Source organism: Limulus polyphemus, unplaced genomic scaffold (assembly GCF_000517525.1).
Source record: "Limulus polyphemus unplaced genomic scaffold, Limulus_polyphemus-2.1.2 Scaffold106, whole genome shotgun sequence".
In the NCBI taxonomy this organism is placed as follows: domain Eukaryota; kingdom Metazoa; phylum Arthropoda; class Merostomata; order Xiphosura; family Limulidae; genus Limulus; species Limulus polyphemus.
Genome location: NW_013665716.1, coordinates 669,792 through 680,567, shown reverse-complemented (window position 1 = coordinate 680,567; position 10,776 = coordinate 669,792). Strand labels below are relative to the sequence as shown.

The 10,776-nt window shown below is 37.7% G+C and overlaps 1 long non-coding RNA gene across 1 annotated transcript in view; it reads left to right on the top strand.

The window, feature by feature from the left end:
- Positions 1–1,798: 1,798 nt before the first annotated feature.
- LOC111088870 overlaps positions 1,799–10,776 on the top strand; it is a 14,575-nt gene continuing 5,597 nt past the window's right edge. Inside the window, exon 1 of the long non-coding RNA XR_002613254.1 lies at positions 1,799–5,836. This is a non-coding gene — a long non-coding RNA (uncharacterized LOC111088870). The remainder of the gene's footprint in view (positions 5,837–10,776) is intronic.

Below are 10,776 nucleotides of genomic sequence, written 5' to 3'. Positions count from 1 at the left end.
AATTACCAACTGTTACTATGGTGTATATTAGAGACAGTATGATAAGAAATAATGACATTATCCAACTGTTACTATGGTATATAGTAGAGACCGTGTGATAAGAAATAATGACATTATCCAACTGTTACTATGGTGTATATTAGAAACATTATGATAAGAATTAATGACATTATCCAACTGTTACTATGGTGTATATTAGAAACATTATGATAAGAACTAATGACATTATCCAACTGTTACTATGGTGTATATTAGAGACAGTATGATAAGAAATAATTTCGGGTCAATTTTATGAAAATTTCTAGTACGAAACTTCTTACTTCACTTTTTTGAAAAATGAAATGGTCTTTCCTTTTACTCCCGATCAACAATCAAATATCTTTTCTTGAATTATGAATAACACGAATGGATTGAAATATTTAATTAGATTATCTCAAAATAAACCTTCATTTCGGTGCAATATTGAAATTAGCTTGAATTCTTCATAACCTCTGAATAGTGGGTGACCCAATGGGTCACGATGGTCTAGTAATTGATAAATATTGTTGTGTTAAGGTATCTTACTCTAGTTCGCGGGTATTATGACAAATAAAATTGACGACAAATTACACTTCACATCAATATTTTACTTTAGAAACAACTTCAGAATTACTTAATTCAGTTCACACCATAACAGTTCTTGTCAAGCAGTTTGCTAATATAAATAGCGTCTCAACTACGTCAACGAACTTGTACTTAAACAACTACAAACACTAATATGTCAATGGTATTCCTGAAAATCCCGATATATCATAGCCTTTTGTTTGTTTGAAATTATGCACAAAGCTACACAATGGGCTATCTAGCGGTTTCTAGCGTTGTAAGTCCACAGACATACAGCTGTGCCATTGGGGGGCTCGATATAACTATAGCAGATATATTGTTGTTGAAATATGATTGTACATTATTCTTTACTTGTCACCCAGTAGGTCAGTAGAGCGTAAATAACTTGTTGTGTAGCCATGTGCTAAAACAAATGATCTACTTAAATTTCACTTAGAAGTTCTTATTGTTAACTTAGGTAGAATATTTCAGTTTCAAGTACCTTTTGTTATTATAATAACACAAATATTTTTATTAGAAGAGTTATTCATAGGGTGTTTTTAACAGCGCTATAATCCGTCAAACTTTACTTAATCAAAAACACTATTCTTAACCATAGAAATATCTATAGTTCAAAATGGGTCCCATAGGTTTTTTTTTTATATTTATGCACCAAATTACTTTTAGGTTCATGACTTCGTTGGTTAAGGGTTCCTGTGTACGAGTCACCCAAAACATTTAAACAAAAATACCATAATGTGCAGTTCTTTATCCTGAATGCTATAACAGGCACAACATAAAATTAAACAATATGAGGCAATATGTTGACCACACCAGCACGAAAATAGATAGCTAATTTGAGGGTTCAAGGTCGCTTACTGCTATGTATATGGTTCGATACTTGCAGCGGACACAGCAACTTATTATGCAGCTTTACGCTTAAAACAACACAAGTATTCATTTTGAAAGGAGTTTAGATTTATTGATCATGCATTAAAATGGCATAAAGAAAAATGTATTCAATATGTAGTGTATAAGTAATGTCAGTCAATTAAGACAGCGATAAAACTCCGTGAGGCCCCCAGTGGCACAGCGGTATGTCTGTGGACTTACAACGCTAGAATCCGGGTTTCGATACCCGTGGTGGGCAGAGCACAGATAGCCCATTGTGTAGCTTTTGGCTTAATTACAAACAAACAAACAAATTCCGTGAGCATTCGTGAAATAACCAAATAATAAAACAACATAGATTAACTTTAACAAATAATGAATCAGTTTTCAGCTCTAGAAAATTTGTGTAAAATAACAAAATCAAAAGTAAAAATCAGCTCAGTCTTCGAGAGTGATTTATTGAGCATATAGAGGGACACTCAGTAGAGAGCATACCTCCGCCACGCAGCGTTGATCATGTTCGGCTCTCAAAAAATACGAGAATGTGTCCGTATGTCCTTCGTTATCAACGGATACGGACCATTTTTAGCAGGACAGTGATGAATAATTTTGTACATATGTCCACAAAGTTTAATCAAAATCCGATCATTTTTGTCTGAGTTGTAGAACAAAAATAGTGTGAAACATCGGTCCCCATGTTAACAGATAGGGATTTTGTTTCGTGACCTTGATCTTTGCCCTTGAAAGAATGAATTTACTTATAGATTAAGCCTGGTGTTTCAAAAAATAAACAGTAGAATGTGTTTAATTACAGATCTAAATCTGGTGGTGTTCATGCAGTCTGTAAAATGTGATTGTTTCTTAATAAACACTACTGGTCTAAGTCTGGAATTGTTCATAACGTCTGTAAAACGTGATTCTTTATCTGAAGCAACAAGATGCTTTGTGTGTTTGTTATAAAGCGTAAAGCTACACAGTGGGCTGTCTGTATTGTGCCCACTCCAGGTATCGAAACTCTGTTTTTAGCGTTATAAGCCTTCAGACTTACCGCTGAACCACTGGAACAACACTAGGGTATGTTTAGTTAGAACTTATAACTCACTGACTCTCCACCATTTACCAGTTCAGGACGATTTTGTCCTACAACACAAATTCTAAGTCACTGACCATTCATCGTGCACCAGGTCAAGTCTGCATTCTTCTAGAAATGCTTGCTAAGTTACTGACTCCTCACCATGCCACAGTTAAGGTCTGGATTGTCCCAGAAGAATTGATAAGTCACTGACCCTTACCCTGCACTAGGTCTTGTCCTAGAAACAAGTGCAAAGTACTGACTTTCCACTATGCACAAGGTTAGAGCTGGATGGTTCCAGAAATAAGTACTAAGTATCTGACTCCTCTCCATGCACCATGTCAACTCTGGATTGTACCAGAAAGAATTGTTAAGTTACTGAATCTTCAGCATGCAGCAGTTAGGTGTTGACTGACTCAGGAACACTTGCTAAGCCGTCAGCTTCCCATCATACAGTAGGTAAGGTCTGTATCGTCCCAGAAACAATTGCTCAGTCAGTGACCCCCCACCACCATACACCATATTAGGTTTGGATTGTCCTAGAATTACTTCCTAAGCTACTGATTCTCTATCATGTACCAGTTCAAGTATGTACCATCCAAGAAATAATTGCCAAGTAACTGACTCCCAGCATGCACCTGGTCAGGTCTTGATCGTATGGAAAACACTTGCTAAACCATTGACCCCACACTGTGCACCAGGTCAGATCTGGATAGTTCCACACACAACTGGTAAGTCACTGACTCTTCACCATGCAGTGAGTCAGATCTGGATCATCCCAGAAACATCTTCTAATTCACCAACTTCTCGCCATGCACCAGGTCAGGACTGGATTCTTCACCTTGCAGCAGGTCAGGTCTGTACTGTCCCAGAAACACATGCTATGTCTTTTACTCCACTCTATCTACAGGGTCACGCCTGACTCATTCTAGAAACAAATGCCAAGTCACCGACTCTCCATAGTTCAACACGATAGGTCTGGATTGGCCCTGAAATACTTGCTAAGTCATTGACTCTTCACAGTGCTTCAGGTCAGGTCTGGATTGTTCTAGAAACACTTGCTAAGTCATTAATTCTCCATCGTGCTCCAGTCCAGGTCTGAAGTGTCCCAGAAATGTTTACTAACTCAGGGACTTTCCACGATGCACCAGGAAATGTCTGGATCCAACCAGAAATATTTGGTAAGTCACTAACTCCTAACCATGCATCAGGTTAAGTTTGGCTCATCCCAGAAACATTGACTCCCCAGTATGCACAAGGCCAGGTCTTGCTTATTTCAGAAATATTTGCTAAATCACTGTCCTCACATTATGCTCCAGGTTACGTTTGGATTATTTCATATACAATTGCTAAGTCTCTAACTGTCTTCCGTGGGTCAGATCAGGTTTGGATTTTCGCACAAACTATTTTCAAGTCACTGACTCTCCACCATGTATCAGATCAGGGCTGGATCATACAAGAAACAATTGCTACATTGCGTACTCCTCACCTTGCGGCAATGCAGGTCTGGATTATCCCAGACACAATTGATAAATTACTGGCTCTTAACTACGCACCACATTAGGTTTGGATTGTTCAAAAAACTCTTAAATACTTGCTAAGTTACTGAGTTCCCACCATGGAGCAGATTAGGTTTGGATTTTCCAAGAAACAAGTGCTAAGTCAACGATTCCCCACCATATACCACGTCAGATCTGTATTTTCCAGAAATACTTGCTAAGTCAATGATTTCAACCATACACCAGGAAATATATGAATCATCCCAAATATAACTGCTAAGTCACTGACTTTCCATCATGCGGTATATCAGGTCTGGATTGTACTGGAATTACTTGATAAGTCACTGACCCTCCACCGTGTACCATGTCTGCAGTAAATCAGGCCTAGATTGTTCCAGAAACGTTTGCCTATTCACCGACTCCCCTCTATGCACGAAGTCAGGCCTGGACCATCTCAGAAGCACTTACTAAGTCACTGAACTTCCATCTAGCACCATATCAAATCTGTATTGTCCTAGAAATAAGTACCAACTCACTGACTTTCCAAAATGCATTAGGTCAGGGCTGGGTCATTCTTGAAACATTTGCCAAGTCTTTAACTTCTCATAGTGAACAAGGTCAAGTCTGGATTGTTCCAGAAACGGTTATTAAGCCATTGAATTCTCAACATTCAGTTGGTCAGGTGTGGATCGTCCCCCACACATAATTGCTTAAACACTGACCCCTACATAACATCAGATTAAGTCTGTATTGTTCCAGAATCACTTGCTGAGTCATTGACTCTTCACCATGCAAGTCTTGATTATCCTAAACATACTGTGCAAAAGGTCAAGTCTGGATTGTCTCAGAAACAATTGCTAAGCCACTGACTTCCTACCATGCACCACATCAGGTGAATTATCCTAAAAACAAAGATAAGTTCTGACTCTTCACCTTGCACTAGGTCAGGTCTGGCAGGCCAAGTTTGGATTGTCCTAGAAACGGTTGTTAATTCACTGACTTCCCACCGTGTAGATTGTAGAAGGTCAGGTCTGGATTGTCCTAGAAACACTTTCTAAGTCACTGACTCCCCAGCTTGTATCAGGGCAGGTCTGGATCGTCTCAGAAACATTTTTTAAGTCACTGACTCCCCAACTTGTATCAGGGCAGGTCTGGTTCGTCTCCAAAACACCCCTAGAACAAGAAGTAGACTTTCCTTAGTACATAACATCAGGTGAAGTCTTGCTTAACCCCGCTTTATTTATTGAGTCACAGTTTCTGGACTGTGTTTGAGGTCAGTTTTGGCATTCCCGAATATCACCTGTGAAGTCATATGTTCAGTTTGTTGGGTTTGATTTGTTACAAAGCCTTGAAACAAGTAACAATTCCCTTACCTTGTACTAGGACCTCGCTTGTTCCTGACCCACGTTAAACATCAGGTGAAATTCGACTAGTAGCTCTCAACGAATCACAAACTCATCATCAGTCAGTTGCACGGGTCTGACATGTGTTCGATGTCCCAGAATCGCACAGAGAACTATCAACTACCCAGACTATGATTGGTTCTCTTCAGCAGACCCGTCTAGACAGGAACGACGTCCTTGTCTACGTGCGCGCGTAACGTTTGTGTCTCAGCGGAAGCAAACGACTCATCCGTTCAACTCGAGCCCGCAGAAAGTCTCGTCTCTCAAACGGCGGGCTTGCTGATGTGATGCCGAATTGTCGGCAGCTGACCACCTATATCTCGGACGATTGTAATTGCTTTACGTTCCTGGAAGGGTGGACGATTTGGGGAGTTACAAGCACATGACAGGTGGGTTTGAAGGTTAACGTTGAGATTTATTTGTTCAGAAATCTTTGTCCTTACAGAAAAGTAATGCGTTTTATACAGTGAATCACATGGTAGCCGATTTTTTAAACAGTAGATATTTAACAATGTCTAATAACGGAAACATTTAATAAAATAACTAAACAACGTTGAAGGTAAACTAACCCGGCGCTTGATTTTGACAGATAAAAGTTTTTAAAAGTAGTACCCATATTTTGTCTTTAGTATGTTTAACATATCCGTTAGGCTTATGTAATAAAGTATTATCTCTGGTATTACACTTACTGTTTTCAAAGTTGACCATGACTATTCTATTACCATAATATAACGAAAAGGTAATTCTGTACTAAAATTTAAATTTTTTCAATATTTAATTAGCTTTGAGCTCACAGTAAATATCACACTGAAATTTAATAACGGGGATTTTTCCGATTGTAAAGTTTGTTTTAGCGCAAAGTCACACAATGGATTATTTATGCTCTGTCCACCGTGGAGAATCGAACCTCGGACTTTAGCATTGTGAGTTAGCAATATGTTTAAGTTCTTAAACGTGTTACTAAATCACCAGAGAACTCGACCGTAGAGAGAGAGAGTGAATAAGCATTTTCAAAGTTACTTAGCTTTTCTGACCGTAATATAGTATTATTTTGAAGGTTAACTAAAATATTTTCTGACCATTTACTATCCGAGACTCGGCGCTGAACATATTTGTCCTTTCAGCCGTGGGAATGTTATCATTTTTCAGGCAATCCCACTACTCGTAGGTAAAGAGTAGTTAAGAATTGGCGGTAGGTGCTGCCGGCTGGTTGCTTTCCCTCTTGTCGGAAGTACAAAATTAAGAACGGCAACAAATAACCTTAGTAGTTTTGTTATAAACAAACCATTTTAACTGATCATTCTGAAGGTAACTAATTGAAATTTTCTGAACATATTAAACTGGTTCTTTAAAAACGGCGGACGAAAAATTTTTTGACCATAATAAATGATAATGTTGAAGACATTTGGCCGAGATTTTGTGACCACATAAACTGGTAATTCTGAAGACAACTGATCGACATTTTTTACCACATTAAACTGATCGTTTAGAATGTAGCTGACCAAGATATTCTGACCATACTAAACTGGCCGTTTTGAAGTTAAAAAGGCTTTTCTGATTCCAATAAACTGGCGATTTTGAACGCTATCATAACTTTTCTAGTGACAGTAAACTAGTCATTAGAAAGTATCCAACAATATTTTTTTGATCCCGATAAACTAATACGAGTAAAACAATAATTATTTGTCAAGCGGTGACTGTTTTCGGAAGAATACCACCAGAGGACATCAACGTAGTAAAATGGCGTTGAGAATTTCTCCAACTCATAGTTACTCGAGTCCCTTTCCAATCAAATTAATGTAAACTTTTTTTTTTGTATATTTCTTTGTTTTAGATTTTTGGCGCAAAGCTACACAAGGGCTATCCAAACACAGCTGTTTCTTATTTTGAACTGATAGACTAAAGAGAAGACAGCTAGTCAACAGCGCCTACAGCTAAAGTATGGAGGGCGCTTTTCTCGCAAAGGAATGCGAACCATGAATTCTAGGATTCACCGTCGGGGCACTCTAACCCTTGTGCTACACACCCGATGCTTTTATGAAAAGAAATAGTTGCGCATAGTGCAAGAATTCCTCACTAGGGGTACAAATATGTGTATACATGCAAGAAGCTACCTCATTTAGGTGAAAAAAAGTGTGTGTGTGTGTGTATGCACGTTTATTTTGTATGAGCTATTCAGTGGAGCGGTCAACATATACGTCTTTTTGTATTGATAGCAACCTAAATATTTGTAAACTTGTATGTGTGTGCGTCTAGTGAGACCTCCTTGAAGCATTGTTATAAACACTGAACCGGATATGTTAGTTGTAAAGGCTCATGACCTCAACAGTCTAAAGTTTCGTAAAACGTGTTATATTGCTTATATTATAACTTTAAGTATGTTTGTGTGACAGAAACAGTTTTGTACTGCAAATACTTCTTGGTCAACTGTTTAATATATTGCCTGATAATAGGGTGTAATGTAAGGAATGATGTAAACACTGAGTAAGTATACCCTTCCGGATTTTTTAAACAGTTTTTTAAATAATAATTTCAGCATATTAAGGGTTATGTAATTAAGCCTGCAGAAAAGAGGATTAGAGTACCGGATTTATAAAACTACTTGTCACTTGTGAGATTAGGTAACGCATGATCATGTAGGTTAGGGGTTAGTGTAGTTATATCGTTGAGCAAGAACTCGTGGAATTGTGACCGTGTACCAGCTTACGGTACCAGGGAACAAGTGGAACTTGAGCGTTTTGGATTGTGGGATTGAAAGTTAAAATGGCATAGGTTTACAAAGTTGCAATGAAATTTATAGTATTTTGAAAAATCGAATCGTACAGTAAAGCCATGACGAATCAAAAAGAACTGAAGAACATGCTTTCCAGTTCATTTCGGCTTTTGTTGAGTGTGACAAGAAAACGGAAAAGAAGGAGAGAAAATGGAAGAACTAAGATAACCAGAAGCTAGAGAAACGTTGCAACAAAATGGCAGAAAAATTAGAGAATGTAATCAAAACCGTTAAAAAGACGTGCAAAAATAGACCTATAAAACTATTGGTAGGAGGAAGGACAATGTGATTAGCAGCTTAAAACGAAATGAACCTAAATATGCCGAAAGTTGTAAAAGGTGTTTTAGATACAGAGTTCAGAGCTACCAGATGAAATAATATTGAAAATGCATGACCGATTTGTTGATGTAAATACTGCTGATGTCAAGATTGTTACGGTACAAATGGGTGTAGGTGTCTAGATTGCTACAACACAAGCGGGTTTAGATTAGATTGCTGCGGGAAGCCATAAAATGCCCTGACAAACAGATCAGTCTAGTCTGCACAAACAGCTAGCATGTTTATCTGTTAAACCATTTGGACCCCTATTAGCTAGTGGCTTCTCCAATCACTTGACCAACACCATCTAAATAGACTACATGAATACAACTACATTTGGAGTTATAGGATTAACAAAACTTCAGACAAGTATCATAAGCTACTTTCAAGACCAGACTTTAAAGGAAAGAACAAACACCCCAGAGCTTGCCAGGGACGTGAAACATGGTTATCATAGCAGTACCTTGAGAGATAATGAACTTTAATATATGATAAGTTCATCATTAATATTGTTCAGGATGAAGAAAGTACTCACACGACTTAACAAACTACACTCTTAGGGAAGTCGTTCGGATTATAACGATTCTAAACTTTTGTTGTTGAAAGAAACTCGACTCAAAATTATATTTTTTGTATGGAATTGAACGTGACACAAATATGTGGTGTTGTCCAGTCAGCCAGAATGTGGACGAGAGGGAAGGCCTGGAACCAAGGTCCGTCATTCTAGTTGATGAGCCACATGAAGCTGCATCTTCAACTTCTCTGTGGATGTTATAAGGATAATACGGGCTTAAGTAAAATCTCTTGAATTAACCTATTAATTGAAAAATGCCACTGACATTGTCGAGGGAAAAACTGAAGTCAACTTGCGACAAAATGAAGGGACATTACGATGTTAGCGCTAACAACGTTGTGTTTCTGTGGGTAGGTATAGTGTGCTTGTACAACCAGTGATGAAAGGTATGGTGTGATCGTACAACCAGAAAAGAAAGAGTATGGGGTGATAGTGCAACTGAAGAAGAAAGGTTTAGTGTGATTGTACCATTTAAGGAGAAAGGTATAGCGTGATTGTACAACTCAAAGAGAAACGTATAGTACAATTTTACAACTGAAGGAGAAAGGTATTGTATGATTGCACAACCAAAGTAGGAAGATATGGTGATATTGTACAACCAAAGTAGGAAGATATGGTGATATTGTACAACCAAAGTAGGAAGATATGGTGATATTGTACAACCGAAGGAGAAAGGTGTGGTGATATTGTACAACCGAAGGAGAAAGGTGTGGTGATATTGTACAACCGAAGGAGAAAGGTGTGGTGATATTGTACAACCGAAGGAGAAAGGTGTGGTGTTATTGTACAACCGAAGGAGAAAGGTGTGGTGTTATTGTGCAACTGAAAGAGAAATGTATGGTGGTGTAGAACTAAAGGAGAAAGTTAAACGCTCACATACTGTGACAAGGAAGATCAGTGAATGATGTTTTCAGAGAACCCATGTTCAAAACTTCGTCATTTTGTCCTTCTTTAGAAATATTAATACTATAGTGTGAAGACAGCCTAGTTACTCTTTCCAGATGAGACTAAATAAAGTGAGAATTCTTCAAACTAGTAATCTACAAATGAAGAAGTGATCACGAATACAGAGCTGGAAGTGGATTATTGGATCCAAAACTTCAGTCACGAGGAAAAGACTGAAACAAAATTTTAAGCACAGAAATACTGAATTTGTGTAATCCTAAGTTGACGATAACCCTAATCTCGATGACAACCCAGCAGTAAAATCTTCTTCATCTTCACTGTCGTGGATGTCAAAAGAAAAAACACCCTAAGAGACTTGGTTCCTAGAAAGGTCGAGAACAGTGTGGATTGTAATAATCATTAAAATTGTTCCGTAGTTTTAACGATTGAAAGGAGTAGTAGTGACAAGTTTTAAACAATGGTGTTTGTATTTTTAAAATTTCTTGGCAATTTTTTAATTATTATTTAAACAATTCGAAATATGTAGAGTATATGCGACTGCTTTCCAATCTCATCGGGTTTTTTACTATTTTTACCCTATACAGTAAATTACTTGTATTTTATTGTAATTTTTAAACTTGAAACAGTCTCATTTTTAGAATTGTGTAAGAAATAATCGTTGTTTTTGAAAAACTGCGAGTTTTTAATGTTGATGTTGTTTGTAGTATGGGCTGATTAATTTTAAAACGTGATCTTGATGAGTGTGAGATTAACTGCAA